Consider the following 7,564-nt stretch of genomic DNA (forward strand, 5'->3'; position numbering starts at 1 on the left):
TTGTAAAGAGAGGGTTGCTCAACTGCCCCTTTCAAAATATTTACATTCAGGGTGGCCTGAATATCTCTCCTGTACCATAGCAAAGTAACAGTTATTAAATATCAATTCTAATTCTGTATGAAGTTCTAACAGTGTGTCCAGCACTGTACAGTACACACAGGAAGCAATATCTGTCCCAAAGATCTTACAATCTAAGGCCCTAATCCTGCAGTCTGATCAATGGGGTAAACCCCATGCTTATCCCCTTTGACTTCATAGAAAGAATACAGGAATAAAGCTTTCCCCTTGCAGATCAAATTGCAGGATCAGGACCTAACATTTAAAAAAGAGAAGACAGTCTAAAGTGGGAAACCCAAAGGAAAGTTTAACTTGAAAGCCTGGGGGTGGGGGCAGGAGGTTCTGTCTGTTTGCATTTTAAGCTATTAGCACTTTTTGGGGGGTGCAGTGAGGCAGTCTTCAGAAAACCCTGCTCTTTGAAACAGCTGAAACAAACCTCTTTGGCTCAGGGCCATCAGAGTATGATATGCATCCAAACCCTAGTTTTGACCCAGAGTACAATACAAAGAAAATGAGGTTGAAAATGCACCTTACTACATCCTGCTTTCCTTAGTACCAAAATCTGTATAAACCACCCTGCTCTATGAAGATCTCTTTGTAGCCTACACATCTGGTGACAAATAATAGCAAATATGGCCCCAACCCTACAGTCAGAGCCATGCTGGCAGACTCTTTTGCGTCCCCTCCCCACAAACACTGATGTAATTGCAGAAACAGAGCCATCATTTAAAAGTCAGATGACCTCTGACTAGGGATAGGGGAACCTGGTGTTTGGGGATTCTGAAATTCCCTTGAACTTTTTACATATACTTTCATGCTGCTTGATGCTTTATCAATTTTTTTGACATATTTCTCTGCATTCAAATCATTGCTTAGCCAGGGACATTTCTTATAAAAAAATGAATAGAATCTAAGAATGAAGATGCTTGTTTGAAGATCATTCTTCCCTGATTCTAGGGCATTTTTTTAAAATGCCAGATCTCCATAATTCAAATTTTGCTTGAACCAAATGGAAGGTGAACCTCAAAATCTTCAGTTTCTGTCCCATTGTTTTTGTCTGATCCTGTCTCTGAATCCACTGACACAGCCCCTCAGTCTGGCTGGAATGGCATTGATTTCAAGAGGATTCTGCGTTGGTGTAGGGAACTGCACTAGTAGAGCCTATGCCAGGATAGGCCCCTGAGATTGGAAATTCTTGCGGTCAAGAATCATAGGCCTGATTCCTCAATGTGTTGCTCCCGCTTTACAGCAGTGTAACCCCACTGAAATCAAGCAGTGGGACTAACCTAAGGGGATGGTACTACTCAGACACAGTCTAGAACAGAGGTCAGCAACCTTTCAGAAGTGCTGTGCCGAGTCTTCATTTATTCACTGATTTAAGGTTTCATGTGCCAGTAATACATTTTAACATTTTTAGGTCTCTTTCTCCAAGTCTATAATATATAACTAAACTATTGTTGTATGTAGAGTAAATAAGGTTTTTAAAATGTTTAAGAAGCCTCATTTAAAATTAAATTAAAATGCAGAGCCCCTCAGACCAGTGGCCAGGACCCAGGCAGTGTGAGTGCCATTGAAAATCAGCTCACATGCCACCTTCAGCACCCATGCCATAGGTTGCCTACCCCTGGTCTAGAACAAGGGTCGGCAACCTTTCAGAAGTGGTATGCCGAGTCTTCATTTATTGGCTTTAATTTAAGTAATACATTTTAACGTTTTTAGAAGGTCTGTTTCTATAAGTCTAATATATAACTAAACTATTCTTGTATGTAAAGTAAATAAGGTTTTTTAAATGTTTAAGAAGCTTCATTTAAAACTAAATTAAAATGCAGAGCCCCCCGGGGCCAGTGGCCAGAACCTGGGCAGTGAGAGTGCCATTGAAAATCAACTCAGGTGCCGCCTTCGGCACCCGTGTCATAGGTTGTCTACCCGGGTCTAGAATCTGGCCAATATGCCATAAACGTTGTAGGGCTCAGGCGGTAACCATAAGAATGACTGCTAGGGGGCAGTACAACACCGCAAAAGGCTTTTGCAGAGCTCAGCCTGCCCCAGATTGAATAATCTACTCCTGCCTCTTCCCATGGGAAAACATTGTCTGGCACCATCCAGCCTATCCACCACGTCACACCACACAGGCACCAGCCCTGCTCTCCGGCGCTAGCCGTTTAGCTAACGCCTCGTCCCCCACTCCCTCCCCACAGCGCTGATTTGGGGCTGCGAAAGCAACCTCAGCACTTCTGTTAAACCAAACAGGCTTTGTTTGCGGGAGGAAGTTTCTCTGGCTGCCTTTTTTAACTGTCGATGCTAACAACTGGTGAACGGTTAGGTATGTTCTCGCCACCTACATCCCGCCCCCAGCTTTATGGGAGGAGGCTGAGATGTTTCCCTTATGCACACACGGAAACGTATGGCACTAATTGCTGGCAGGGAAAAACTGCAGAATCAACATTCCTATAGAATATAGATATATATACACACACAGCTGAAGGACGGAGCTCGGTAATTCCTCCCTCCCTCCCAGACCTGACTCAGATGAAGAGGCCACTAATTTCCTTCTCTCCCTATAGGGCGCAACCAATTCTCCTCTGCGAGAAACCAAGGTTTGAGATTTCAGCCTGGAGGAAACTGTGTCAGATCCATCAAACCATTCTTCTCCCCAACTCCACTCTCACTAGGTCAGGTTAACATTTCAGCCTGGGTTCAAAAACCCAAGTACACACACTCACACATATGGAAAATTCCTGGAGAACTTAATAGAGATGAAACCAGTAAAGTCCATGGAAATTGAATAGGGTGCTATGAAAACTACTCTAAAATCCCTATACATTTCAATAAAAAATGATGTCCTTTATTTGAACCAAAATCCTATGGCGGGGAATATAATTCTCGATTACATTAAAAAAACCAACCGTGTGACCCCTTTCTGTTAAAGTCTACAGGACTTTGGCATTACGGGTTGCATGCATACACACACAGGGCTCAACCGGGAAGCCCAGTCAGTCTCCACTGCCAGGGAACAACTGGACATTGTAAAGACTGCCTTGATGTTATCAGTTTGTTTAGTTTGGGGGGCGGGGAATGTTTACATTCACACTTTCAAATCCCCTGTTCTGTTTTTTAAACGTCACTCTAGCCAACGCTTGCCACTCATTGACTGACTCCGAGAGAGTGAAGGCCAAATGATCCTAGGGTACCCCGAAGCGAAGAAAGTCAACACATTTTAGGGAATACTTATCTATAATGTTTACCAGATTGGAAAAGCCAAGGGAGCTGAGAGCTAGCGAGAAAGGATTAACCTAAAGAGCCCAAGAACAATGAGAGAACCCGTCAGTGACGTCAAATTTCAGCCACTTCGCTATTTTCATAGGAAACAATAGCAAGACCTTTGCCAAGCTGAAGCAACAACCCTTAGGCGAGCCAGACAGAAACGAAACAAGAGGTGGGGAGGAGCCCCACAAATTCGGTCTTTACTGGGGTGATTCAATGTTTTCCAAGCGCCACATTTCCATGATCTGTCGCGCTTGTTCAGAACTTCTTTTTCAATCCCCTCTCCAAGCCTTAGGGGCCACTTCAGACAGGAATCCTAGGCCACACTATTCCACGTGCCAGCAGATCTCCACAGCGGCTGTGAGGAGTCTGCAGGGTCCCCCAAACCCGCTTTTCCTGGGGACTCGAAGAGGTTAGAAATTCACCCTGTCTATGCACCCGGTCTCTAGGGGATCCGAGGCTGAGGACTCCCCTGCGCAGATTAAGGCGTCCACTGGGGATAGGGGGGAAGAGTTTCTCTCTCTGCCTGACCTCAAACCTTCTCAACCCGGGAACGCTCCACGGCTGACACACGACGCAGTCACATCTGGACGCGCTCGGTGGGGCGAGCGCAATCCGCATTCCGGGGACCACCCGTTTGATGAGTGGGCACGGAGACAGATGTGTGCACGCCAGACGTGTCACTCCCAAATCTCCTCCCGGGGATGCAGCTGATTCCTGTGTTTGCAAGGCGCTCTTCGCAGGGATTATTACACATCTGGGTGGGACGTCGCCAAAGCAATTGGAGAATTTGCATGCGGTGGGGTTGAAAACACCAGACAGAAAATAACCCTGTAATCCAGGCAGGAGCGCAATTAAAGCGATGTTTGTCGTTGTAGTTACCTCACAGGAACTAAAGGCAGCGCGCTCTCTCCTGGGATTTATCCGTCTCTGTTCCCAGACGTGTTGCTGAGTCTTGAAGGCTGGTCCTGCCTCCCTAGATCCATCCATCTTGCTCCAAAACACGGTCCAGCCCTGTTCTTAGGAGTGTCTACTCACTGCTGGGTCCCAGTCCAAAAATGTTGAGCAATGCAGAAAAGAGCCAAGAAGCCATTTCCTAGTCCTCTCGGGACTTTTCCAGGGGACTCCAGCCCGGCAGGGTCAGCAAGTTTCAACCTCAGCGCCCGACAAAATCCAACCAAACACCTCACAAGCCGCCAAGGGCTGATGGTCCCTTACACTCCCTGGGCACAACTCAGAGGGCTCGTCCGCCCGGGCTGCAGCGGCTGCCAGGGAGGGAGCAGACAGCTAGGGGATGCTGGCAGCTCTGTGGCTCTGGCATGTCCATCGCACGAGGAGCGCAGCTGGGTGTGTGTGAACTGGGACACCGCCAGGTAACAGCCCAGAGCGCAGAGTTCAGCTTCCCCGCTTGCAGGGAGAACGGAGAGCGAGGTGTAAAACCCCTGGGCGCAGGGATCGGGGTGGGGGATGATTTGCCCCTGCAGACAGACAGTCCCCGCCAGGGGAGGGGGCTCGGGAGGGGCAGGAAAGGACGAGGGAGGGACAATGGAGGAGAGGGACGGCAGGTCGGACCTGGTGGAGGGAAGGAGGGCTAGATAAAAGCCAAGGGGGGATTGGGACCACAGCGGCCAAGGGAGGGTCCGAGAAAGACCCTCCTCTTACCTTCGCCAAACCCTCTCAGCTCCCCGCGTACGCTGCCCCCAGAGCTGATCCGAGCTCCTCGCCAAACTCTCCGCTTTCCTTCCCGTTACGAGATTCCTCCGCCGATCCCGGTCTTCACACAAAGGGCTTCACTCCAGATTGGGGATAGAGGGGCGCGGAGCCCGCTCCCAGCTCCGTCCCCGGAATCGCTCCCAGCCCGGCGGCAGGAATGCGGCGCGGTGGCCCCTCCGCCCCAGCCCAAATGTGTTTGTCATTAGCGCAGCCTTTCCGCCAGCGGGGCAGCCTCCTCCAGACAGGGCCCCCCGCGTCCCCCGAAGGGTGGGCCCCGGCTGCCGCCCCCCAGTCCGGACTGTCGGGGGGCCCTGGCCCCGCCACTGCCGGGCGATCGCTGCTCTCTCCCCTGCCCCCAGGCCACTGGAGCTCCTGCTCCATCCATCTCTGGAGTCGAAGGGGATCGGTGATACGTGCCCACCCTTCGCTTCTCGGCCAGTGCCCTCGCTTCCCTTCTCGGGGTCTAGCGAGTGCCCCGACCTCGCCCGCCCCCCCGTCTCCATCCAACCCCCCATCGCCCCTCTCCCCAACCCTCTCCAACAAAGCGCGCTACCTCCATTCAGAGCGTTCTCACTGGAGGGGAAACGCGTCACCTTCCCGGGACAAACCACCTTCCCAGCCCTAGCGACTCCCCGTGCGAGCCCCCCAAGGAGGGAGCTGCCCGCCGAGGAGCGAGTCTCCAGCGCCCTTTGAGTCTCAGGCGCAAACTTCCAGAGTTAGGGTTTCCAGCGAGGATCCCCTGAGGTGAGCCGCCCCCGTGCCCTGGCTCTCCAGTCCACACAGGGGCTGATCCCCAGCAACCTTCCATTCCTTGGATCCGGATCGGCAACGTCCCCTGGAACGAGCATAAAAGTGGAACTCCCCCCCCCCCCCCTTACCTTCCCGTTCACACGTTAATCCGCAATGAAAAGTCTAGAGAAAGAATCAAAAATATGTCCACGTCCTCTGACTTTTCCTCCTCCTCCTCCTCCTCCTCCCTCGCTCCCTCCAGTTCAGACTGCAGTGCTCTCAGAGACCGCGTCTTGTAATTGATTCGATGTTAGAGTCCATCCTTCCAAAACTAATCATTTGCTTTAAGTAAATAGCTGTCAGGAAATGAGCCCCCCTCCCCCGCCCCTTCAGAATAAGAGCCGCTCTGGTCCGGTCCGCGCCTGAAGCCCAGCCTCCAGCGGCTCTTACGCAGGCAGGGGGGCCAGTCAATCTCCAGCCGCGGAGAGGAGGGGCGGCAAGTGGAGCCATATGGCCGGGGAATGGGGGGCGAATTTGAGAGTTTTGCACTGCAGGGGGAAAAAGTTTCCTGAAAACCCACCGTGTTCCCAATGGCACGAATGAGCTTCCCTCCACACACGCTCTGTGCAGGTGGGGCGGCCGCTTAGGCTGAGCTCCCTCTCCCCGTGTCCGGGCATGGACGAAGAAGCTGAGATGGAAATGAATTGGTAGTTTAGTGATGTCTTTGATGCCCGACTGAGCTGGGGCTTGGTGTAGAAAGGTGGATGGCTGGATGGCTGTGAAGCGCCTGGCACTCGCAGACAGAGGCGAGCTCCTAGTATTTATGAATGAAAGGAACAACGAAAGAGAACGCTGTCCGAACCCTGCTGTTTCACATGGGAGGACCATGTGCTCTATCCCTCTCTTCCTAGGCTCGCTCAACTTCCAAAGCCACCGCAGAGCATTAAGGAGCTTGGGACAGACATTGCAGTCGAAGCCTTGCGGGTTTGAATGACTCGGTTTAGAATAGTCTCCGGCCAGGGCTTTGATCCCCAGTCGGGAGATACACGTATCTCGTCGGGCTCGATTGTTGCTATTTGCTGGAGATAAGTGTGTGAGAGACTGAGATGTAATCGTGGGAGTCAGATGGGGCTGCTCTTCGCTTTCTGGCTAGCTCCTGCCAAACGAGGCACAGAGAGCACAGCTTCGTGCAACTGGAGTTATTCAGCTGCTGGGTGCGAGGGGGCACTGCAGCCCCAGGAATGGGAGCTGAGGTGCGTTTTACATCCCCTTCTCCAGGCCAGAACGTGGGGTGGGCAGGGTGCGTGCTGCCGGGGAGGGTGTCCTAGAGGAATGTATGTTAAAATTGCGTCCTCGTTTTTTCCTGCACAGCTTTCCCGTTCTCCCGCCTTGCCTTTATAGGCGCTGGTCCTTCGTTCGTTACTAAACAAAAGAAGTTTGTTCTCAAAGTCAAGCAATAGACTCTGGTGGTTTTCTCCCTCCCAAACGAAGGAGAATTGGTCTCTGAAGCGCAAATCCACCGAAGGCCAAGGACTGGGCAGCGAGAGCTGTGAAAGGCAGGGGGTGTAATAATCCTGTTCAAGCTGAGAGCCCTCTGGCTGCGTTTGCAGGGTCCCCCCTCACTGGGTTGTTTGGTGCTCCCAGTGCCTGCAGCCTTTTGCGTGTTCTCCACCAAGGCATCTTCGGCTTGGGTGAGTGCACAACCTCACTATTGCTTCCACATGTTCCTTCAGGAAATCATTGGAGGCAGATATATGAACAGCCTCTTGTTCGGAATGCTAACAGGATACCGTAATGCTTG

General features: G+C 51.5%; 1 protein-coding gene across 1 annotated transcript in view; it reads right to left on the reverse strand.

Annotated features, from left to right (window-relative positions):
- The window catches only part of PDGFRA (platelet derived growth factor receptor alpha), a 48,514-nt gene extending 42,497 nt beyond the window's left edge, over nt 1-6,017 (reverse strand). Inside the window, exon 1 of the mRNA XM_045018141.1 lies at nt 5,913-6,017. The gene's annotated coding sequence lies outside the window, so the exon portion shown is untranslated. The remainder of the gene's footprint in view (nt 1-5,912) is intronic.
- Between the last annotated feature and the right edge of the window lie 1,547 nt (nt 6,018-7,564).

This window comes from Mauremys mutica, chromosome 5 (genome assembly GCF_020497125.1).
Source record: "Mauremys mutica isolate MM-2020 ecotype Southern chromosome 5, ASM2049712v1, whole genome shotgun sequence".
Taxonomy (NCBI): domain Eukaryota; kingdom Metazoa; phylum Chordata; order Testudines; family Geoemydidae; genus Mauremys; species Mauremys mutica.